The 25,131-nt window shown below is 38.9% G+C and overlaps 1 long non-coding RNA gene across 1 annotated transcript; it reads left to right on the top strand.

Moving 5' to 3' along the window:
• The first annotated feature begins 7,213 nt into the window (after positions 1 to 7,213).
• LOC145957749 (uncharacterized) lies at positions 7,214 to 10,122 on the top strand. The gene is made up of 5 exons (XR_014433751.1): positions 7,214 to 7,524; positions 7,649 to 7,739; positions 8,328 to 8,405; positions 9,356 to 9,442; positions 9,516 to 10,122. It is a non-coding gene; the product is annotated as an uncharacterized LOC145957749 (long non-coding RNA).
• The last annotated feature ends 15,009 nt before the right edge of the window (positions 10,123 to 25,131 follow it).

Below are 25,131 nucleotides of genomic sequence, written 5' to 3' on the forward strand. Positions count from 1 at the left end.
ATCATAAGGCACCGCTCACATCAGAAAGAGCATCTTTGTGTCTATACCCCAAGGAGTCAGAAATTCCCCAAGGGTACCAACAATGCAATGCAAGTTGGGGCACAGGAACCTGTGAATGACTGCACATCCCCTAGACGGATCCCTGCGTTATCCAGCCCTCAGCGGCACAAAAATCAAAAAACAACCGTCGAAGCAGCATCGTGGACTGTGGAGACAAAATCATCACCAAATCCCTGGAAAGGAGATATTCACGCTACCCCGTCGTCACAAACACGGAGGTATGTAGCTTCCGGCTCGGGCAATGAGCGAAGCTATCTCTGGAAAAGGGGTACTCACCGCTTACCGTTGTCACAAAGGTACTTAGTTTCCGGCTCAAACAAAGAGTGAAGCTAAGCCTGGAAGGACGGTACTCACAGCTTCCAGCTTGGGCAACAAGCAAAGCAAGGCCTGGAGAGGCAAAACTCACACTGCTCACCGTCGTCGCAAAGGTGCTTGGTTTCCGGCTCGAACAAAGAGCGAGACTAAGCCTGGAGAGGCGGGTACTCAACCATCAGCGTCATCAGAGGCGCGTTGATGTCCAACTTCCGGCTCGAGCGTCGAGTGAAGTTGACCTTGGAGAAGGTAAACTCAGCTACCGAGGATGTCAAAAGCGCCGAGGTATGCACCCACCTGGAGAGGCTACTCAACATTTTTCCACCGGAAGACGCTACAAGTCAGAAGGTCGGCGCAATACCCGGACAATTGGGTCAACTCCTTTACTTGTCAGCCGATACACCAAAAGGCCGTCCGACTAAGTAAAGGGGGGGCAGCTGTAGACCCCTAAAATTGTCCGGGTCGGAAATAAAGCTTGAAGACTCTCGAAGACTGAAGGATAATCAGCCAGAAGGACTCCTCGAAGGCCCTAGGAGGGTTCTCTGTAGGTCTAGAGGTCTTAGAATAGCTAAAAATAAGGAAGTGGAGGGAAAAAGCCCAATACGGCCGTACTGAACTTAATACGGCCGTATTGAAGCTTCAATACGGCCGTACTGAAGTCAGTACGACCGTATTGACACTTCAATACGACCGCTGCGAACTCAATACGGGCGTATTGAAATTTCTGACTTTCAATACGACCGTATTGAACTCCAATACGACCGTATTGAAGTTCAAAAATTTCAATACGGCCGTATTGGCCCTGTAGGCCGTACTGCGCCTATTCCCTATAAATATGACGTCAATTGGACGTCATTCCACACTTTTTCACTCAGTTTTGACTTCCTCCTTGAGTATTCTGGGGTTTTTGAGCAGTGTTCTGCCCTAGAAATCTCTCTGGGAGTCGATCCGACGAAGTTCTGGAATTCCGAGCACTTAGCTTGGAGATTCGAACCTAGTCGAAGGGAAATCCTCCGGATTTCCATAGTCAAAAGTTTTTAGGAAGGAGCGAGCGAGCTTGTAGAGCGAGGGAACGCCAAAAAGCTTCCCAGTTTTACTCAATATATAAAAGCACGCTTCAAGAGGTTTCTTCTTAAATCCCTCCTTTTACTGCTTTCTGTGTGCATATTTAAACTGTCATCATGTAGATAGTCAATTTATAATTGCTTAGAATAAATAGGGGTAATTTAGTAATTTTATACTGTTCTTTTAAAAATAATCTGTCATAGGGAACCCGAAAGGGGCGCCGTGGGGTGCTAACACCTTCCCCACGCGTAACCGACTCCCTTACCCAACTCTGGTTGTAGTGGCCAAAGTTGATTTTTAAATCAATTGCCTTATCCCTTTTTCCAATGTTTTGAGTAAAACATTGGTGGCGACTCCACGAACCCTCCTTTTATGAAAACCACTAATCCATGGAGGGTCCCGCTTGGGATTAATATGGATTAGTGAGCCTTTTAATAAAATTGCTCGTTTGACGAGGTCTCAGTTTGAGAATAAGTCATTCTAGCAATCCACTATTTTTTAACAAAATAACGAGTCCAACCATCCTTCGCGAATGCCGAAAGCCCGTTTCGGGCCGGGTGGCGACAAGACCTTGTCGATCTTATCCAATTTATTTATTAAATGTCTCACCAATCCATGTTAATCCCAAGCGGGACCCTCCATGGATTAGTGGTTTTCGTAGTAAAAGGGTTCATGGAGTCGCCACCAATGTTTTACTCAAAACATTGGAAAAAGGGATAAGGCAATTGATTTTATAAATCAACTTCGGCCATTACAACCAGAGTTGGGTAAGGGAGTCGGTTACGTGTGGGGAAGGTGTTAGCACCCCACAACGCCCCTTTCGGGTTCCCTATGACAGATTATTTCTAAAAATAACAGTATAAAATTACTAAATTACCCCTATTTATTCTAAGCAATTATAAATTAACTATCTACATGATGACAGTTTAAATATGCACACAGAAAGCAGTAAAAGGAAGGACTTTAAGAAGAAACCTTTGAAGCGTGCTTTTATATATTTCGTAAAACTGGGAAGCTTTTTGGCGTTCCCTCGCTCTACAAGCTCGCTCGCTCCTTCCTAAAAACTTTTAACTATGGAAATCCGGAGGATTTCCCTTCGACTAGGTTTGATCCTCAAGCAAAATGGCTCGAGGCTCAAGAACTTCGTCGGATCAACTCTCCGAGTGATTTCTAGGGCAGAACACTGCTCAAAAACCCCAGAATACTCAAGGAGAGGGTTAAAACTATGTTCCAAAGTGTCGAATGACGTCCAATTGACGTCATATTTATAGGGAACAGGCCCAATACGGGCTACAGAATCAATACGGCCGTATTGAAATTTCTGAGCTTCAATACGGCCGTATTGAAGTTCAAAAATTTCAATACAGCCGTATTGAGTTCACTGCGGCTGTATTGAAGCTTCAATACGGCCGTATTGATTTCAGTACGGCCGTATTGAAGTTTCAGAAACTTCAATACGCCGTATTGAGTTCACTGCGGCCATATTGAAGCTTCAATACGGCCCTATTAAGTTCAGTACGGCCGTATTGGGCTTCATTCCCTCCACTCCCTTATTTTAAGCTATTCTAAGACCTCTAGACCTACAGAGAACCCTCCTAGGGCCTTCCAGGAGTCCTTCTGGCTGATCTTCCTTCAGTCTTCGAGAGTCTTCAAGCTTTATTTCCGACCCGGACAATTTTAGGGGTCTACAGGCCATGACAACCAGAGTCGGGTAAGGGAGTCGGTTACGCGTGGGGAAGGTGTTAGCACCCCACAGCGCCCCTTTCGGGTTCCCTATGACAGATTATTTCTAAAAAGAATAGTGCGAAATTACTAAATTACCCCTATTTATTCTAAACAATTATAACTTAACTATCTACATGATGACAGTTAAATATACATACAGAAAGCAGTAAAAGGAAGGTCTTAAGAAGAAACCTTTGAAGCGTGCTTTTATATTCAAGTAAAACTGGGAAGCTTTTTGGCGTTCCCTCGCTCTACAAGCCCGCTCGCTCCCTCCTAGAAAATTTTAACTATGGAAATCCGGAGGATTTCCCTTCGACTCAGTTCGAGACTCAAGCAAAAAGCTCAGAACTCGAGAACTTTGTCGGATCAACTCTCCGAGTGATTTCTAGGCAGAGCACTGCTCAAAAAAACCCAGAATACTCAAGAAGAGGGTTAAAACTCAGTGTAAAAGTGTAGAATGACGTCCAAATGACGTCTTATTTATAGGGAACAGGCGCAATACGGGCCCTAGAGTCAATACGGCCCGTATTGAGTTTTTGAACTACAATACGGCCGTATTGAATTCAGTACGGCCGTATTGAATTCAGTACGGCCGTATTGAAGTTCAAAAAACCTCAATACGGCCGTATTGAGTTCAGTGCGGCCGTAGTGAAGTTCAGAAACTTCAATCCGGCCGTATTGAGTTCAGTGCGGCCATATTGTAGTTCAAAATGTTCAATACGGCCGTACTGAACTTTTGGGAGGCCGTATTGGGCTTCATTCCCTCCACTTCCTTATTTTTAGGTACTCTAAGACCTCTAAACCTACAGATAGTCATCTTATGGTCTTCTGGGAGTCCTTCTGGCTGACTTTCCTTTGATCTTTGAGAGTCTTCGAGTCTTATTTCCGACCCGGACAATTTTAGGGGTCTACAGCTGCCCCCCCTTTACTTAGTCAAACGGCCTTTTGGTGTACCATTTGATAAGTAAAGGAGTTGACCCAATTGTCCGGGGAATAAGCCATCCTTCCGACTTGTAGTGTCTTTAGGTGGGAAAATTGTTGAGTAGCCTCTCCAGGTTGAGTTTGCCCTCTCCAGGGTGCGTATTAGTCGTCGCCTCTCCAGGCTCATTGCATACCTCGGTGCTCTGGACATCTGGGTAGCTGAGTAACGCCTCTCCAGGCTTGTGCATACCTCGGTGCTCTGGACATCTGGGTAGCTGAGTATTGCCTCTCCAGGCTTGTGCATACCTCGGTGCTCTAGACATCTGGGTAGCTAAGTACCGCCTCTCCAGGCTTGTGCATACCTCGGTGCTCTCGACAACTGGGTAGCTGAGTACCGCCTCTCCAGGCTTGTGCATACCTCGGTGCTCTCGACAACTGGGTAGCTGAGTATTGCCTCTTACGCTTGTGCATACCTCGGTGCTCTCGACAACTGGGTAGCTGAGTAGCGCCTCTCCAGGCTTGTGCATACCTCGATGCTCTCGACAACTGGGTAGCTGAGTACCGCCTCTCCAGGCTTGTGCATACCTCGGTGCTCTCGACAACTGGGTAGCTGAGTACCGCCTCTCCAGGCTTGTGCATACCTCGGTGCTCTCGACAACTGGGTAGCTGAGTATTGCCTCTTAGGCTTTGAGATGATTTTGTCTCCACAGTCCACGATGCTGCTTCGACGGTTTGATTTTGATTTTGGTGCCGCTGAGGGCTGGATAACGCAGGGATCCGTCTAGGCGATGTGCAGTCATTCATAGGTTCTTGTGTCCCAACTTTCCTTTGCATAGTTGGTGCCCATTGAGGAATTTCTGTTTCCCTGGGGTGTAGACACGAAGATGCTCTTTCTGAGATGAGCGGTGCCTTATGATTGGCTGACGTCCTTTCGACGTTGGTGGAGTATCCCGGTTATCCTTATTCGGGTGACTCTTTTGATTTTCTGATTTTGTTGCCTCTGTGTAGGCTATTATCCGCTGGGGGATTTTGTCATTGATTGTGATTAGCCTCTTCTGTTAGGCAGATCATCTTGACGCTTGATGTTTGGCTAAGAGCCGGATTCCACTTGGGGAATGATTATTGATCTTTTGATTTTTCTCTTTTTTGTAGGGATGCCTCTTAATAGGCGACTGAGGATTTGAAGTTTATATATCCTAGAGTATTATTTAGAAAGCCTCTTCAGGCTTAGCTTCACTCATCGCTTGAGTTGGAAAGCTATCCTCCACTGAGGAGGTCATAGTCCTTTCGACTTGGATATTCTGTTTAGACGATCAAGCCCTCCTTGGGGAATCTTGCTGATCTTGGTTTGATAGCTTTTACTGGGGAATTTGGCCCATGAGTGGAAGCTGAGATATCTCTGGGGAGTATTATTTCGGCGAGCCTCTCCAGGCTCAATTATTCTGTACAATTTGTCGAGTATTATTTCGGTGAGCCTCTCCAGGCTCAATTATTTTGTATGAGTATTATTTCGGCAAGCCTCTCCAGGCTCAATTATTCTGTGGGAGTATTGTTTCGGCAAGCCTCTCCAGGCTCAGTTATTTTGTATGAGTATTATTTCGGCAAGCCTCTCCAGGCTCAATTATTCTGTGGGAGTATTGTTTCGGCAAGCCTCTCCAGGCTCAGTTATTCCGCACGAGGCAATTGATTTTCTAAATCTTTTGCTTCTTTTTTGTCGTTTTTGGCTTTTTCTGTATTTTTTGCCTTTTTTGTCATTTTTTTTGGCTTTTTCTGTATTTTTGCCTTTTCTGTTGATTTGCGGCCTTTTCTGTTGACCGCTGCCATACACAAGCAATTTTTCCTATTTTCTATTTTATGCAATTGCCTCATGATAAGGTCTTTGAATGTGCAACTAATGTGTGTGATGCACAAATGCAAGTTTTATTATTTAATGTTTTTAGAAAAATGAATGGCTCTCCCTATCCTCCTTTTCTTGGAGGAATTTCTGTCATCGACGTGAGGGAATATTTTTGTGAGCCTTTTATGCAGGAGATTATGGATTTTATAGGAACCCCTCCAATTTTCTTTATTGACCGATTATTAAGGAATTTCATACAATTTTTAGAAATACCAATTTAGAGGCATAATCACATGGTCAAGAGAGAAAAGAAATGAATAGATATTTTATTAATATTCACAAGTGTTTTTACAGAAAGATATACAGAAGGAAATTTCTGAAGAATGGCTAGCCAGGGTAGGCTATATACATTGGGCTTAACAATTATATCTGTAATTGTTGCTCTTTACATTCACTACAAGAAAAATACAAAATAGCGACCGAAATTAGCGACCGAAATTTTTCGGTCGCTATTTTGTGACCGAATTTGCGACCGACCAAAATAGCGACCGATTTAGCGACCGAAATTTAGTAGTCACTATTTTGCGACCGAATTAGCGACCGATTTTAGTGGTAGCGAGAAAATCGGTCGCTAAATCGGTCGCTGTTGAATTTTTTTTCATAAAAACATAGTTTGCGACGGAATTAGCGACCGATATTAAAAAATTATTAAAAAAAATTGCGACCGAATTTAATTCGGTCGCTAATCCTAACTTTTGAATTTTTTTAGTGACCGATTACAGTTCGGTAGCAATATATAATTAAAACTTAGCGACCGAATTAAAATCGGTCGCTAAATTTTTTGTATTAAATTTTGAACTGACGTGGCTTTCTTCTATGAAATAAATATATTTTCACTAAAATTACCCAGCAAGATTCGATCCCTGGTCATTTGAGTGATGGGCCAACCACAATACCACTGCACCAATTTGATTTCTTGGTTTACTAGTGAAAGTAATTTATATATATAAAATACAGAAGCTTATAATTTTTATTATCTTATAATTTAATATTAGATTTTTTTATTATAAAACATAATAAATAAAATTTAAAATCTGTATCAGTTTTTTTGATAAAAATATTTAATTAATTTTAATATATAATAAATTTAATATCAAAATATTTATCTAGATTTAAGTTATAATTATTATAATCTTTTAATTTAATATTAGATATCTTTTGATTATAAAATATAATAAATAAAATCTAAAATCTAAAATTTGTAGCAACTTTTTATACAAATATTTAATATCAAAATATTTATTATAATTTTAGTTATAATTTTTATTATCTTTTGATTTAATATATTTTTTGATTTGTACCAAAAAAAATATTCTTAATTTTTAATAAACATGTCAAAATTTAAAATGTTAACAGTAGAAAAATTTAAGTAGTAAAAAAGGTGCCATGAGCTTTCGGGCCAAATCATGAAAAAAAAGAAAATAAGATTCATTTAAAAAAAGAAAATAAGATTCATTTAAACCCTAGTTGCTTCACGACCCACCACACCTCTCCCTCTCTTCAACGCTCCGTCTTTCTCTCGTTCCAAAGTTCGGCCACCACACGTCCTCTGTTATCGTTCCCCTCTCTGTTAGAAAATTTCTTTTGTTTCTCTTCAGCTTCGTTACACAAGTGAGTTTAATAATTGGTTTGAAAACTGATGTTGGTTGGGATGTTTTGTGTTTTCAGGATTCTTACTAATAGGCAATCTGCTGCTAGATCTAAGCAGACGCTTCAGACCGAAGCAACTAACCTTTCTGCACAGCTTACCATGCTTCAGGTATGCCCCTTTCTTTTGTTTAGGGTTTGGTAACTTGTTCTTGTCAGAGCTTGTGGGTGCCCTCTTCTTCCTCTGAAGAGCCACATTAAGGGACCTGCTCCTGTTTCAAATCAAGGTTTCTATTGCTTTTTGTGGTGTTGTGGTTTTTGCGTTTTGCGTTTTCTAAATGTGGGTGTTGTGGTTTTTGCGTTTTCTGAATGTGGAATATGCTGTTACTGTTTCAGATATGATGTTACTGTGAGAGTCCCACGGATAAGCTTCTCATATACTTGACCTTTTACATCAACGTTTCTAAATGTGTAGTTTTATTTAATTGGTGCCCACCTTCCAAGAACTGTGATATGTTATAGTATGTGAATGGGTTTTGCTATTCATTGTCTTTATTGGTTCTTTAACCATTTCTCTTAGGACAATGGTTAGTAAATTGTATTTGAATAATTCCTTAATTATTATATTTCAATCAATTCCTTACCAAAGATTTGATACCATCTGCACATTTGCCGGCTTAGTACACTTTAAACTTACATGATCAAATGAGCGGTGTCTAAGCCTCAATGTCTAAGCCTCAATGTCTGGTGTTGTTTGCAGTAATCTGACAGGGAACAAGCTTTCTGGTCCAATTCCTAAGGCTCTCAAGGATAAGGCAGATAAAGCTTTGCAATTAAGGTTTGTAGAATAATATTTTATATTCTCTGGTTCAATTGTTGTCCAATGTCCACCTCTTGTTTCATTTGATTTTTTCTAGGTCCTTTGTTCTGATCTTGCAACTTCATTTAAATGTTGATTGTAACAAGATTGTATTTTATTTTATATTTTTTCATTCATGTACATCGTTACTTAACAGTAAAAAATGGTGGATGCTCATAACCCGTCTCTTTGATGAAATAATTTGCAATTCCTCTGCTTCTTTCTATTCACTTTTCTACTTTCTCTTCTTGCATAACCAGATGTTGCCCTTAGCTTAGCTTTTAGTTGAAACTATATTTTCAATGTATTACTTGATGACACAGGATGCTTGATCAATTGCTGATTTCTAAGTGAAAAATCGTTTATTCTAACATAGGATTGATGTTTTTTTTTATTTCTTTTTATCACAATTCTAAGATTTCCCCTCAGAATAAACTAAAGTTTAACCGAATGGTAAGTAAAATTTGATTAAAGATTTTTTGTTGTTGTTAAGATTCGAATTTGAACACTGTACAAACAATTCTATATTGAATTAAACATATTAGCCGCTTCTATCTATTTTTTTTTATTTTTTATTTTATGTGTGTTTCTTTATTCATTAAGTATATGCTCTATATAATCTATATGTTATTGGTTGAGTCATGAGTGTTTAAATTTAAATCCACGATAAGACTTTTTTTTATTTTATTGCATGTGTTTGTTGCATGGCAGTTGCTTGGCGTGCACAATGGTATTAGTCGAAAGAATTAGACTGTGATACCATATAAAATGAATGTGGATATAATAAAGAAGGTTAATCATATAATGGGATGGAAGAGAGACTTTTATATTTTGCCTAGGGTATCTTGTATTGTAGCAGGATTAAGGTTAAGTTTATGGGACCCACACCGAGAGTGAGAGATTCACTTATTTATATACTTTTTTTACAGGGGAGCATCTATGGCCTCGTTCTTATGGACTGACTAATGGTCCATCTTTGACTGATTTACACAACATTCGCCCTGCTGATGTAAATGGTAAGAAAAACAACTGCTCGACATTTTACTAGTCAAGTTTGCAATTTTAGTTCATGTTACAAGTATCTCTCAGTCAATTCATCAAGGGGGAACAAGTACTATGGTGAATGTGTTACTAGCTCAACCAAATGTTTGAGGCCAGCTAACAAAGAAGCTGCTTTGTCATTTGTTTTTGTTTTTAATTATAATTTTCAAAGCCTTATAACTGATTGGTAATCATGCTTGAAATTTGATGGATATCTCATATCTGGCTTAGTAGTTCTGTCATATGTTAATTTATAATTTGGGTTCTCCTGCCCACACTGTTTAGTTGGGAGATTTAATGCAATCCAGCTAAGTAAATGTCTTCATTTGAACACTCTAACAAATAAAAGATAAAGAGGTTCTTTAGATACAAAATTAAAAGAGTTTCTGGATTTTTATTTTTTACCAAAAATGAAGATCCTTTTTCAATAAGAAATTTTCAAAAGTTCTTTTAAACTTTTATCTAAACATGCATAAAAATTAAAAAATGCACGTAGTTGTTGTGCATGGTTATGATTCAGCTATTTATGTTTAGCATGCAAGAATAAACAATAAACAGAATAGATACTAACACTTAGAGATGGCCGTAGAAGACTTGGGGTCAAAACCAATGATCAAAGCAAGCATAGGCACAAAAATTCCTCCACCACCAACCCTTCCAATGAATAACCTAATAAGTTTAGCAATATTAATTAGAATAAATTCTATTCTAATACAATATTAAAAAAATATATATTAAAATTTAACTTAATTTTATAAAGATAAGAGTTACTTTCACTCATATACTATTTATTACTTTGTTTGTAGTGTATGAAACGAATCTATAGTTAAAAAGGATATTCATATTATGCATCCAACAATATCTAAAACAAAATTGTTCTGAGAAAAAGATAGATACTGAAAAGAATTATGTAATTCTACTATACAATGTAGAATACTTATTTCACTTTAGTTGTTGTTTTTTGGGAGTAAAATACTGCTTGAGTTGCAGAAGCACGATCCATTGATCCACAGACATGGAATCTAATTCTGAATTAACTAGATGTATAACTTGATGCAACTTATAAATAATGGATAGATGAAATATCATCTTCCTCTTGAAGATATTATCGTTGCATGTAGTGTAATATAGGTAAAAAAAATGTGAGTAACATTAAAAAATAAACACTATTAATAAATGTGAAGATTATGTATGAGTATGACTATTTGACATTTAACTTAATCTATAGTTTACATGACTAACTTAAAATTATTTGGTAAATTAGTCTATATATTTCACTGGTTAATAAAAGTAACACTTTTTAATCATATTTATTCATAATAGTTTAATACAATTTTATTTTTTTACATTAGAACTAAAATCTCTTTTCACTTATTTACTAAAAAAAAAATAGTCTATATATCTATTTACACAAAACCAGCCATATTGCTACAGCAATAGAACAAGTCTTGCATTTCACCTTTGTAGCCATGTATGAAAGGAAGCCAGAGATTTAGGATATTAACAGCAATGCTATGTTCTTTAGTTTTTTCCCCCTTTGTTTCTACAAGTATGGCTGAGAAAGGAAATTGTGAAAATTGAGGAGTGCATTCTTCAGTACCACCATCCTGTTTTTTTATATATATAGGCACCCCTTAAATAATGTATTTTATTTCATAAAAGAAATCTTAGATGAATTTGAGGGTGCTTAATTTCTTGTTCCCATCTTGTTGCTTTCGTTCCTTTTTTACAAAACTTCATTTGTTGTATTACTACTTAATTACTACTTAAGAAATGCAAAATAGGATAACTAAATTAAATGCTGAGCTTGCTGCAAAGGAAGCAAAGGAAAAAGCATTGGAAGAGCATATACGACAGCATGATGAGCAGATGCAGTATATACTACGCCATCTCAACATTGACCCTTTAAGGCCAACCCCTCCTGCACCGAGTACTACCCCAGATGATCCTGACCATGTTGTTGATGATGCTCTTGATGACATAGCAGAAGACTCTTAATTAAGCTTCTTTATTTTACTTGTTTCAGGATATTTTATTGTATTTGACTATTACTTTGTTCAAGTTTAAACGTTTTATGTTATTATTGTGTTTTTAGCATACTATATTGACATACTTATATTTTATTTAGTTTTCACTATAATATAAATCTTCTTCGATAAGATTTTGTCTTTTAGTATGTTCTAGTTTATTATTATAAATTGTGTAATAAATATATTGTTAATTTCATATTCGTTAACAGGTATAAATTTATAATTAAAAAATAATTTAAAAATACTGGTATATTTTAGCGACCGAAATAGCGACCGAAATTATTTGTAGTTAATTTAAGTTATTAGCGACTGAAATAGTGACCAAAATAATTGGTAGCTATTTCAAATTTTAGCGACCGAAATAGCGACCGATTTTATCCGTATCTATCTCAGGTTTTTAGCGACCGAAATAGCGACTGATTTTATCCGTGCCTATTTCAGATTTTTTAGCGACCGAAATAGCGACTGATTTTATCCGTACCTATTTCAGTTTTTAGCGACCGATTTAGCGACTGATTTATAAAATATTTTTATTAAATAAATACAAAAATTAGCGACGGAAATTGCTACCAAAAAATTCGGTCGCAAAATTGGTCTCCAGAAGTTAGGAGACCAAAATTTTAGCGACGGATTTTTATTAGCTAGCGACGGAATTTTCGGTCGCTAAATTGCGACGGAAAAAAATTCGGTCGCTATTTGAAATAGCGACCAGGGTTTTAGAGATGGATTTTTTCGGTCGCTATTTCGGTCGCTGAATGAAATAGCGACTGAATTTACCTAAATAGCGACCGATTTTGGTGGTCGCTAAAACTTGATTTTTTTGTAGTGATTCCCCTAGTTGCTGAGCCAGGAGTGTAGATGCTGCAAGACGCTTGCTTCTAGAAGATAATCACTTGAACCGCCTTTCGGTTTTCGATTCAAGTGATCGTTGCTTGCTTTGTTTTTGCATCTTATTCTTTTGCCCCTAATTTTTGCCTAGGACGTATCCTAGCGGGGATAAATTCACCTTTGTTTTGCCTAGTACCCTTGTACTGGCGGGCTTTTTATTTTGCCCTAACTTTTGCCTAGGATGCCCTTTTCGGGTTTTCATCCTAGCGGGCTTATGCAAGCAACGTCTTCAAGCATAATACTTCTTTACCACGTCAGCGTTGACTGGGTATAGAAGTTCTTCTCCATCCACGTCTGTGAGGATTAATGCTCCTCCTGAGAAGGCTCGCTTCACCACGTATGGTCCTTAGTAATTTGGGGCCTACTTTCCGATTTTGTCCTTTTGAGCTGGTAGTAATTTCTTCATTACCAGCTTTCCCTCATGGTAGACTCGAGGGTGGACTTTCTTGTCAAAAGCCTTTTTGATCTTCCTCTGATAGGCTTGACCATGGCATATGGCGTTCAGCCGTTTCTCTTCGATAAGGTTCAACTGGTCGTATCGGCTTTGAACCCATTCTACCTCGGAAAGTTTTGTTTCCAAGATTACCCTTAGAGAAGGTATCTCGACTTCGACGGGTAGAACTGTCTCCATCCCATAAACGAGGGAGAATGGAGTAGCTCCTGTAGATGTACGTACTGAAGTCCTATAGCCATGAGGAGCGAAGGGTAACATCTCGTGCCAGTCTTTAAATGAGACAACCATCTTTTGCACTATTTTCTTGATGTTCTTATTGGTTGCCTCGACTGCCCCATTCATCTTTGGCCGATATGGGGAAGAGTTATGGTGTTGGATCTTGAATTCTTGGCACAGTTCTTCCACCATTTTGTTGTTCAGATTAGATCCATTATCAGTGATGATTTATTTCTCCATGCTTCCACTAGATTATTCTAAAATCATTTGGGACAAGAGAGAAAAGAAGGGAAAGATACTTTTATTCTGAAGTTTGTGTTTTAGAGGGGATTTATTTGTCAAAAATGGTTTTTGTAAGAATGGATGGCCAAGGTAGGCTTATGTGTTTAGGCTTGTTTGATTAAACACTTATGAAGTTAAGAAAATCTTGTTTATTGACGTTGTGATTTTGACAACTTAGATAGCTCCCCTTGAACCTTTCTTGAATTCGGCTCGTGGTACCATCATGGATTTCTTTTGTTTTTTTTTATTGTCCTTATTTTTGCCTAAAACACCCTTTTGTGGCGTTTTAGCGGACTTTTGTTTTTGTTCATTTTTGCAACCCTAACTTTTGCCTAGGTCACCCTTTCGTGGGATTCCTAGCGGGTCTTTTGCTCTTATTTTTGCGCAGCCCCCTTTTTGGGTTTCCTGCCGAGCTTCTTTTATTTTAAAGGATTTCTTTTTATCCATGATGGCACTTGTCGAGGCCAAGGAAAGGTGCTCCAAGTTGTCACACACACTTCCACATAAAAATGATGTGGGTTTATTATTATTAAGATGATTTTAACCTCATTCATGTTTATTCAAACAGGGTTAAAAAAATGTGGTTTAGAATTTTATTATAAGCAAGAAAAGAAGCAATGAGAAATAATGATTTTATTATAATCATAGTGGAAACATGTGTCCTTATTTCATCACTGATATGGGTCCCAATATTGACCTCTTTTATCTCTCGGCCCTGCCCCAAATTCACGGTCTCCAATTTCTCTTGACACGGTTGGAGTAGACGAGTTTCTTGATCTAGCAGTCTTTGCAGATCCGGAGAGATGGTCTCCTCATCACTGTCCAACTCAACCCATTCATCCTCAACTTTGGATCCCGGTCAGAGCGAACAATTACAGACATAATTATTTTATTGGTTCTGTTTAGGTTTAGAATTATTAATGTTAATGAGGAAAGAGAGAAAAGAACAAAAGAGAGAGTGATGTGTGAAAAATGCCTCTTTATTGATATGTATTAAAATTTGTACAAAGACCCTTATTTACATGAAAAGGTTCTCATGATCTCGGGTACTGATCATGAGTCCCTAAAAGAAAAGAAAAATATGAAGGGGCCCTATCGTGGCTTGCCATTCTCTACTCCTGCTTTGGTAGAGGATTCTTGCTCACGTCGGGCGCTGTCGAATCGAAGGTGACCCACCCAGCATCAATAAGGTCTTGGACCTTATATTTGAGAACTTTACAGTTCTCCGTTGAATGCCCCGATGCCCCCGAATGGTATAGACATTTGTCTTGTGGTTTGTACCAATCGGGGTATGGTGGATCAAATTTCCTCGGTGGAACATAAGCTAGAAGACGCACTTCTACTAGCTTCGGCAGGAGGTCGCTATATGTGGTCGGAAGTTTATCAAACTTCCTCACAGGGTTGTATTGCGACTTTCCCGACTTCGAAGTGGAAGAAGATAAAGAAACATTTACGGCATTGACTCCTCCCTCCTTCTTCTTCCTGAAGGTCTTCTTAGCTTCGAATGATTGGGAGGGCTTAGCTAGCTTCCCACTTTTCAGCCCTTGTTCCACCCTTTCTCCAATGGTGATGATGTCCGAGAAGAGTGTGGTCGTGTTCCCTATCATTTTGTCATAATAGGGACCGGTCAACGAATTTATGAACAAGGACACCGTCTCCTTATCTGACAGCGGGGGCTCTATTTGTGCCGCCAACTCCCTCCATCGTTGGGCATACGCCTTGAAAGATTCATCATTTGTTTTACTCAAGGCTTGAAGATATGACCTATCGGGTGTTAGGTCGATGTTGTATTTGTAGCGCTTGAGAAAGGCGTCAGCCAACTGCCTCTATGTGTGTACTAGATTTCCATCTAGCTGCATATACCAGTTGAGCGCGGTATCAGCCAAGCTCTCTTGGAAGCAGTGGATCAAGAGCTTTTCGTTTGTGGCATATGCAGCCATCTTTCGGCAGTACATGGTGAGATGACTCTTGGGGCAAGTCGATCCCACGTATCTCGGGAAATCTGGCACTTTAAATTTAGGAGGAAATTGAATATCCCTCACTAAGCACATGTCGGCGGCATCTTTAATATCGAAATCATGCCCCTCCATAGCCCTTAGCCGATCCTCTAGGGCGTGGAATTGTTCCTTTGAAACTTTGGGCTCTTTAATCATAATTCCAGCCCCAATAGGTATGGCGTGCGGAGGTTCTTCTTCATGCACCTCCTCTTCCTCATGATGGGACCCATGGTCACTGTGGCTTGATCCATGGAAGTTATGTTGACGCATGAGTTCCATCATTTGCGCCATCTGCTCTTTAAGCTGTGAAAGCTCGGTTGTGAGCTTCTTATTTTGGTCCTCCAGCGCTTCCATCTTCTTGATTTTCTGCGCGCGTGTGAGGACAGAGAGATGACCAGCCACTTTCTAAAATGAATGTTTAATTAGTTTATTTATGGGATGAATACGCTCTTGACATGAGCTTGATAACCCTCCATTTTTAAGGCGCTGCCTTTTTAAAATGGAGTGTTACCACCCTCCTTGACTTATGATCCCTCCCCAACGGAGAATCTCGATAATTATGGGTCTCTTTTACTCATGTCAAGAGGTATTGGTGATCCTAGAATGCATGGTTTATGAGGATGCATGATATCTTATTGGTAATGATGCACATGCTCCTCACTTTTATTATATTTTCACACATGGTCTTTCTTCTCATGTCATGGTATTTTCATGCATGGGGATTATTCTTTAGACCTTATCACGAGGTTTATTATTAATGTACAAACAATATCACATAAACCTATACACAAACAATTCACTCATCCACGAACAGTCACGAGCGAATCACGAGGTAGGGGTATCCTGCAGAAAAGTGCATATTCAAGGAGGTTCTAACTGTTCTCACTGGTCTGAGGCCCCCAAGGTGCCCCCATTATAGGGACCCAATTCCTCTCGTCGTAAGTCGATGGAAAGTTCCAACGCACTGTCGGACTTGAGTTCATGGTTATCACCTTGAGTGATGTTTTCCGACAACGGTCTACGGGCACCTATAGACCCATTCGACAACCGGCCGTACTAACATCCACTCCCTATGGCTTTCCACTCATGCCCCCGGGTATAGAGGGAACTGTTGTGTTCAAAGGTTTGTGTACAGTTTTTATTTCAAACAATTGCGGAAATTTAAACATACAACAGTTATTTAAAGCCAAATAGATAAAGCATGTTATCATACAAGTAAGGGGTAATAAAGTAATTTTAAACTATTATTTTAAAAATAATCCATCACTAAATGGGACTGACTCTCGAAGCTTCCCCAGTGGAGTCGCCATCTGTCGCCACCGGCCCGAAACGGGCTTTCGGCATTCGCGAAGGATGGTTGGACTCTTTTATTTGTTTAAAAATATGGATTGCTAGAATGACTTATTCTCAAACTGAGACCTTGTCAAACGAGCAATTTTATTAAAAGGCTCACCAATCCATGTTAATCCCAAGCGGGACCCTCCATGGATTAGCGGTTTTCATAAAAAGGAAGGGTTCATGGAGTCGCCACCAATGTTTTACTCAAAACATTGGAAAAAGAAGTTTAAGGCAATCGATTCAAAAATCGACTTCGGCCATGACAACCAGAGTCGGGTAAGGGAGTCGGTTACGCGTGGGGAAGGTGTTAGCACCCCACAGCGCCCCTTTCGGGTTCCCTATGACAGATTATTTCTAAAAATAATAGTGCAAAATTACTAAATTACCCCTATTTATTCTAAACAATTATAACTTAACTATCTACATGATGACAGTTAAATATACATACAGAAAGCAGTAAAAGGAAGGTCTTAAGAAGAAACCTTTGAAGCGTGCTTTTATATTCAAGTAAAACTGGGAAGCTTTTTGGCGTTCCCTCGCTCTACAAGCCCGCTCGCTCCCTCCTAGAAAATTTTAACTATGGAAATCCGGAGGATTTCCCTTCGACTCAGTTCGAGACTCAAGCAAAAAGCTCAGAACTCGAGAACTTTGTCGGATCAACTCTCCGAGTGATTTCTAGGCAGAGCACTGCTCAAGAAAACCCAGAATACTCAAGAAGAGGGTTAAAACTCAGTGTAAAAGTGTAGAATGACGTCCAAATGACGTCTTATTTATAGGGAACAGGCGCAATACGGGCCCTGGAGTCAATACGGCCCGTATTGAGTTTTTGAACTACAATACGGCCGTATTGAATTCAGTACGGCCGTATTGAAGTTCAAAAAACCTCAATACGGCCGTATTGAGTTCAGTGCGGCCGTAGTGAACTTCAATCCGGCCGTATTGAGTTCAGTGCGACCGTAGTGAAGTTCAGAAACTTCAATCCGGCCGTATTGAGTTCAGTGCGGCCGTATTGTAGTTCAAAATGTTCAATACGGCCGTACTGAACTTTTGGGAGGCCGTATTGGGCTTCATTCTCTCCTCTTCCTTATTTTTAGGTACTCTAAGACCTCTAAACCTACAGATAGTCATCTTATGGTCTTCTGGGAGTCCTTCTGGCTGACTTTCCTTTGATCTTTGAGAGTCTTCGAGTCTTATTTCCGACCCGGACAATTTTAGGGGTCTACACTCGTATGAGGAGGATGATCGGAGTGGTGTCGAGGGAGTTGAGTGCGGATTCGCTCGTTCTCGGCGCATAGCGCCGCCAGGTCGGCTTTGTTAGTGGCACGCATTGCCGCTAGGTAAGTGTCGTGCTTGGCACGCATGTTTTGTAGGTCGGCGGCGTGTTGCTGCCGCATCTGTTCGACCTGATCGATCAGTTTCCTCAACGTTGCTTTGTTATCCATGGTAGTTGAGTGGTTTGCGTCGTCTGTCGTGCGTCTACTATGGCTTCTGGTGAAAACCATAGGCGTGGCCGATAAGAGCTGTCTTGATCGGCCCCATGGTGGGCGCCAAATGTTCTTACCAGAAATCTGTTGTAGAGCTGATCTGCTAGGTAAGATCGGTGAGCCTCCTTCACTGGTACGCTAGTGCTCCGAGATGGGGGTGGTACCTACAAAAGAGACTCCGATGCTAAAGTTAGGGTTTGTATGAGTATGTGTCTCGTATATGTAATGCACGTACCTTGGTGTGACTTAGGGTTGCTTTGGGCCTTGGGCCCGAGATAAGATGTAATATGATTAGATAACGGACCTCGTCTGGGGCGAGATCCTCGGGAATCAGTTATGATTCACTTAAATGCCAAGCTGATGCCACGCGGTGCGCGTCCGAGGTTGGCTTGCGTTGTGGTGCCGAGCTCGGAGCTCGGCTACGCAGTGCGGATAGTACAGGTACCAAGAAAGAAAAGGCACAAAGTGATAACAAAAAAATGAACAAATATGATGAAATAGAACAAAGGAAAAAGAAAAAAAACAATAATTGATTTTTTTAGGTTAAGAAAGATAAATGGATAAAGGATAGATAACACCTGAAAATTCAAGTTTCAAAGCTATGATACCAAATAATATGATTTTTAAAGATAAGATCATCTTACAAACAGGTAAAGAAACAAAGAGGAACTTGACCTTAACAATGTTCCATCAATAGAACCAAAGTTATTAAAAAAAGTGTCACTTTAACTACAACCTGACAGTAGAACCAACACTATAGAGTTCTTATCTAAGAACAATGGAAAAAGTTATTACAATGAGAAACTCACAATTTGATTAATCTTTAAGTCTGCCTTGGATGCTTACAAGAGGCTCTTATTTACAGACTAAGATAAGCAAGCTCTTATTTACAAGTAGTAACTTTCCACTACGTCTTCACTAGGAAATAAATTCCTACTAGCATTTGTTTTCTACTAGGAAGCCTAAAAACATTCAAAACCAGCCTATGCAATATAAAAAGTCATCCGAACTTATTTAATTATATTAAAATATAATAATTAGAAGAAAAAAATTAAGAAAATGGACTTAAGTAACTATTAAACCCAAAACTATTTAAACTTTAACTCATTAATGTTTCTTCTTGGTCATATGAGTTTAGTTTTTTCATGTTTTCTTTAATTTTTGCATAAGTCTTCATCAGTTTGAAAGAAAGTGATCTATATTGGTAGAGCCTCTGAACTTTGATTTGAACTTTCCTTGATGTTAACGGTTAGTCTTTGTAGAACTTGTTTCATCATCTTCATCTTAGACCTTGTCATGGGACTTCTAATATCACACAATGGATCTTTACCTTTGTAGGTTGGATCTTTATCATTTGACTTGAAAATATAAATCCCCTTTATGAGGTTACAAATAATCCCTAAACAATCCTTATACGTACATATATATATATATATATATATATATATATATATATATACACACACACACATCTAATATAATAGTGTTGAAATTATAAACCTTAGCATTAGTCAAACATTTTTATATACATGTTGTATCATAACAACTCTACAAAAGCAAAGTTACATATCCTACATTGCCATCAAATTGTGCTCACCCTCCAACCTAATCCTGACCTATTTTTATGCCAAGTATAGTAATAGGAATCCATCACATGGAAAAGCAAAGGTATGAGCCTACCACGACATTAACAAGCATTAACTAAGCCTATATGGAATTAGCCTACCAATTATCCTCCAAATATTATGCACCTTTTCAGTGTTCAGTTTGGAACTTTTTGCCCCCAACTTCGTACCTTACTCATTGGCCACTTATGACAAGTATAATTCAACCTCCACCATATTGTTTCAACTTAAAACCTAGATGAGACAACTTTTTAAAACAACTTCCTACTTAGAGGGCAACTTCAACACTAAGGGATTTCAATTTTGGGTTCATAGGGTACCACAACTTATATCCACACAATGAGATATTCTAATTTTTACAATGAATTTTCTCTCCTCTAGTTTTTATGCAACTTTCAACTTAAAATATGTAGCACATGTTTACATCACAACTTAAACAACATACTACTTTCAACTTAAAACAATATACATCTCAACTTATTAAATGTCATCATATATCATCAGACACCATCATATATCAACAAACCATGAACAATATATATCAACACAACTTATAAAGATACTAAAAAAATATCAAGTTTACAAAACATGGATTTCATGGGGTGAAGAGTAGTCTCATTAAGTGACCAAAGCTCTTTAAAGCTTGGCAAGGCTGCTATCGCTCAGTGAGAAAAATCCTTTATTAGGTGACCAAACACCTTTGGAGCTCACTGTTGGGCAACCATAGCTCCCTGAACGAGCTTAACTTCTATGATTCCTCTTGTTGGGTGACCATAATGGGTGCTTTGTCTCATTAGGCAAGCTCTCATAAAAGTCACGACAGATTCAATTTCTTGCTAGGAAACAATCACGTCATTGGGCAAAAACATGAATCTAGATGGAGGATCATCAACTATGAATTCACACTAGGTGAGAATATAATTTTCCTCCATAGAAACTCATATTTTCACATCAAATCCCGCCACCATAATTATGATTTATGATAGACGAAGTTTGGTATATCTTTGTATGCATTATTGTTGGTTTATTTGACTTTTATTAGTATTATATTGTGATGTATTAATTTTGATTTGTTCTAATGAGTCATTTTGGTCTTAATTGTAAATTTTAGTTAATTTTTATAATTTTTTACTATTTTGACATTGTTTCCTGTGCATGCATATCTTCAGTTACCAATATTGGAATTGGATGTTCTTGGTGTCCCTAGAAGGATAAGAAAGAGTTCTACAACTTTATTGAGAGAAAAACCCAGTTCACACATTAAGAGGCCCAAAAATGTGTTGCAATGTTGCGACCCTATACAATTTTTTGTTTTTACTTTTATAATGTAATATTAAGGCCTATTTTGTATTTTTATTAGTTGATTAGTGGGCTAGACAATTGATTACTCTTATTAGGCCCATTAAGGTAGTTTATTAGTAAGTGTAAAACTTGTGTATTGGAGAATTTTTTTAGGGGGAAAAGTTCATTTTTTAGATTTGGAGACAATTTCCCTTGCAAGTGTTCTTTCAAATTCTCTATCTCTCTCTTTTTGATAGAGGACCATCCATGAAGACCATTTGACCTTTGGCTAGGTCTATAGGAAAGGATACATTTCATAAGTCTATGCTCTTTATGAGTATCGAGTATTCTTCCTCTCCTAATACTTGATCTTTCTATTTATATTTATCTTAGTATAGGATTGTTTATATTGTTTAGATATATGTATAGGTTATTTTAGACTTGTATTTTGGTCTAAATAATATAGGATGCGCTTAATTTGTAGGACATCTCCTTATTTTAAGGACATAGTTATTTGTGACCTTTCTTTTATTTTCTTAGGCCTTGCCTTTTGACCAAATAGAGTAGGAAATTTAGTCAGTGTAGTGTTTTAATTTGAGGGTGTAATTAGTATTTTAGGAGAGATATAACTAATAAAAGTTCATTGTGTATCTTGTTGGACTTCCTTGGCCCATATTTACTTGGAAGGATGGTATAGTTTGGTTTAGGCTATCTTCAACTGACCAAAATACCTTATTCTCCCTTGTAAATCTTGGCCAAGGTGTTTTAGGAAGCAAGCCACATCACATGAATCATGCCTAGTCACACTTTGGACAATTGTGCCACATGGCACTCTCCCAATAGCTATTCTAGATCTAATGTCTCCACCTTGTCTCATTGCCATCATGGGTTATCCACATTTCCTTTTTTGATTGGAGAGTTTGAATTTAGATGTTGGCCCTTGGATGGAACCATTTGGAAGAGTAGTTCACCTTAGTTACGTTAAGGTTAAGTAGCTTGAGTTCAAGTTAACCTAACTTAGGTTATTTCTAACCTAGGTTAGCTTAACTTGCACCACAAGCTTCTAAATCTTTGTATATTTGATTCTCCTTGTATTTTTGCACACTTTTGGCTTATGAGAATAGATTATATTCATAAATTCTCTCTACAAAAGTCCTAGTTCTCTAAAATGTCGCAACCCGAAAATTTTCGATCTTGCGACCTATGGTTTAGACATTCTTTTGAAATTCTCATTAATTAAGGAATGCCCGGACACCAAACTAATCCTTAATTAATGGTTTTGAAAATAGGTTCATGGAGTTGCCACCAATGTTTTACTCAAAACATTGGAAAAAGAAAAGATTTTTAAAAGTCTAACAATGGCCTTTATAACCAGAATTGGGTTCAGGGGTCGGTTACGTGTAGGGAAGGTATTAAGCACCCCTACAACACCCTAAATCGGTACCCTATGATGAAGATAACATAATAAGAATTAATAGTTTAAATATTTAATCCCCTTTATTAATGATTATTTACATGAAATTTAAATTACACGATAAACCCTAAGATGTCTACATGATTGTGTTTATTATAGCAATATATGAAACAAAAGAAGAGAAAGATGGAACAAGAGATTGATGAATAATACCTTGTAGGAAGCTTTATTAGATCTTCAGCTATGGAGATTTTAGGTGCTGTGCGGCAACCTTTCACACTATAATATGCCTCACAAAACTCAAGAAATACAATAAGAGAGAGAGAGAGAGAAATTTCGTGCTCTAACGAGTCTTGGACGAAATTTTTTGAGGCCTGAGAACTGTGCCCGAGCTGTCTATTTATAGGCATCAGAAGGGTGCCAGAATGGCCCGTTCCAAAATCAGAACGGCCCCGTTCTAGATCTGGTCATTCTGTGTTAATTTTGTAACTAGAACGGCCTATTCTGAAACTAGAACGGCCCGTTCCAGAGATAAGATTAACACGTAACTGACTATACTGGAACGGTCATTCCAAACAAGGATTTTAAGGCCTTTTTAATAACTTGGAACGGCTCGTTCCAGTTTAGGAACGGCCCGTTCCAAACAAGGATTTTAAAGCCTTTTTAATAACTTGGAACGGCCTGTTCCAATTAAGAACGGCCCATTCCAGTTTTGGGAATGGCTTGTTCCAATTACGATTTTAGCCTTTTTTTAGGAGCTTGGAACGACCCGTTCCAAACTAGGGTTTTAGGCCCTTTTAGGAACTTGGAACGGCCCATTCCAAATTGGGAACGACCCGTTCTAGTTTTGCAATAGCCCGTTCCAGGCTGCTAAAACCAGCTTATTTGGGATTTTAGGCCTTTTGATGTCATGTCTTGTTGTTTCCATGCTTCGGGAGTTTCTTTCCTTCGATAATGGAAGTCCATTTCCTTGTTTGTATTCCTTCGGACGAAATTGGGTGTCTACAGGTACCCCTCTTTACTTTTCCTTTGGAATAGCTATGTGTTGCTTTTCCAAAGGCAAGTAAAGACGTAGACATTTCTTCCGGGTCTTCTCCTCGTCTCTTTGGTGGTGGCGATTTTACGTTGCTTCCCTTGGATAGATGTATTCGCTCGTATAAGGCTGACAAACTGTACACCTGATCTTCAGACTTTGAGTAGAAGCTCCATTGTTTCTCTTGTGATAGTGAGGTGAAAATTCGGATCTTTACTCTTGTTTTGACAATAGATACCTTCACGTTGTTTCCTTCAGGTAGACGGTGTTCCCTATATCCTTACCCCTTGGAGAAATTGAGTGTTGGATTGTATGATCTATTGGGTGTCAAGGATGGTGAACCGAAAAATCTAGGCTTCAAGATCCATGTGAGTGTCCCATGTCGCTTGCTATGTCCGAATCTTCTCCTTTACTTCAACAATGTAGATGCCCCCACACCATTTCCTTCGAGTAGATGGTGTTTACTTGTATCCTTGTCCCTAAGAGCAATTAAGTATTGGTTTATATGCTTCATCGGGTGATAAGGATGGTAAACATGTACCATCTAGGCTTTTGTCTTTGATGTCGATGCATCCTACTGCTTCTGCTGGCTTCATGGTAGTATGTTCCTTTATTTGTAGCTTGTTGAAGAGGGAGTATATTCTGAGCTCAGCCTCTCCAGGCTGGACTGATATTTAGGGCTTCAACTGCCCCACTCTAAGGTCAGATAACCCTCTTTGTTGTTGAAGTAGTTTCGTAGCTCAGCCTCTCCAAGCTGGACTGATATTTTAAGGCTTCAACTGGCCCACTCTAAGGTCAGGTAACCCTCTTTGTTGTTGAAGTAGTTTCGTAGCTCAGCCTCTCCAAGCTGGACTGATATTTTAAGGCTTTAGCCGGCCCACTCTAAGGTCAGGTAACCCTCTTTGTTGTTGAAGTAGTTTCATAGCTCAGCCTCTCCAAGCTGGACTAATATTTTAAGGCTTCAACCGTCCCACTCTAAGGTTAGGTAACCCTCTCTTTTGTTGAAGTAGTTTCGTAGCTTAGCCTCTCCAAGATGGACTAATATTTTAAGGCTTCAGCGGCCCAATCTAAGGTTAGGTAACCCTCTTTGTTGTTGAAGTAGTTTCGTAGCTCAGCCCCTCCAAGCTGGACTGATATTTTAAGGCTTCAGCCGGCCCACTCTAAAGTCAGGTAACCCTCTTTGTACTAGTTTTGGGGATCTAGGAACCCTTTCACTAAGTTTAGGTAACCCTCTTTGTTCTAGTTTTGGGGATTTAGCAACCCTTTCACTAAGGTCAGGTAACCCTTTTTATACTTGTACTTGATGTCTTCTCATTGGCATTGTGGGATGAAAGACTGCCCCTAGGTGGATGGGCAGGAGAGGTTTGATGTGCCCCTGTGTTGGTGGGCAGAGAAGTGGATTGCTGGCAGGGATTCCAGTGTTGCCCCTACCACGTGAGTATTGTGATGCCTCTCCAGGCGTCTGCTTGTGGTAGATTTTTTCTAAATTTCTTTTTTGTTTAGCTTCGGCTCTTTCATGTTTGAAGCTTGCCTTTTTTTGCTATTTTTTTAAAATGCTTCAGCTTTTTCAACATTTACGAAACTTACCTTTTTCTCATGTTTTTTGCTCTTTATTGTCATCA

Source organism: Cajanus cajan, chromosome 5, assembly GCF_000230855.2.
Source record: "Cajanus cajan strain Asha chromosome 5, NIPB_CcT2T_4, whole genome shotgun sequence".
In the NCBI taxonomy this organism is placed as follows: Eukaryota; Viridiplantae; Streptophyta; class Magnoliopsida; order Fabales; family Fabaceae; genus Cajanus; species Cajanus cajan.